Below are 731 nucleotides of genomic sequence, written 5' to 3'. Positions count from 1 at the left end.
TTCCTTTTCTGCCTAGCTCTGCTAGACCACTGGGGAGCTGCTGTTCCTGCGGGAATAGAGTGCTGCCTTCTCTACCTAGCTCTGCGAGACCACTGGGAAGCGGCCGTTCCTGCGGGATTAGGGAGCTACTTTTTCTGAATAGCTCTGCTAGACCACTGGGGAGCTGCTGTTCCTGCGGGAATAGAGTGCTGCCTTCTCTACCTAGCTATGCGAGACCACTGGGGAGCGGCCGTTCCTGCGGGATTAGGGCGCTGCCTTCTCCCTCTAGCTCTGCGAGACAAATGGGGAGCGGCCGTTCCTGCGGGAATAGGACACTGCCTTTTCTCCGTTGCTCTGCGAGACCACTGGGGAACGGCCCTTCCTGCAGGGGCGGGGCGCTGGGTTCCCTCCCCAGCTCTGCCAGGGGCCTGGGGATCAGCTCTTCCTGCGGGATAAGGGCACTGTCTACTCTCCCTAGCTCTGCGAGACCACTTTGGAGCGGCGCTTCCTGCGGGAATAGGGCGCTGCCTCATCTCCCTAACTCTGCGAGACCACTGGGGAGTGGCCTTTCCTGTGTGGGCGGGGTGATGGCTTCCCTCCCCATCTCTGCGAGACCACGGTGGAGCGGCCGTTCCTGCGGGATTAGGGCGCTGCCTCCTCTTCCTATCTCTGCGAGACCACGGTGGAGCAGTTCTTCCTGCGGGATTATGGGGGTGCCTTCTCTCCCTAGCTCTGTGACCACTGGGGAGTGG

Source organism: Gopherus flavomarginatus, unplaced genomic scaffold, assembly GCF_025201925.1.
Source record: "Gopherus flavomarginatus isolate rGopFla2 unplaced genomic scaffold, rGopFla2.mat.asm mat_scaffold_655_arrow_ctg1, whole genome shotgun sequence".
Taxonomy (NCBI): domain Eukaryota; kingdom Metazoa; phylum Chordata; order Testudines; family Testudinidae; genus Gopherus; species Gopherus flavomarginatus.
Note: the sequence above shows the minus strand (reverse complement) of the source record.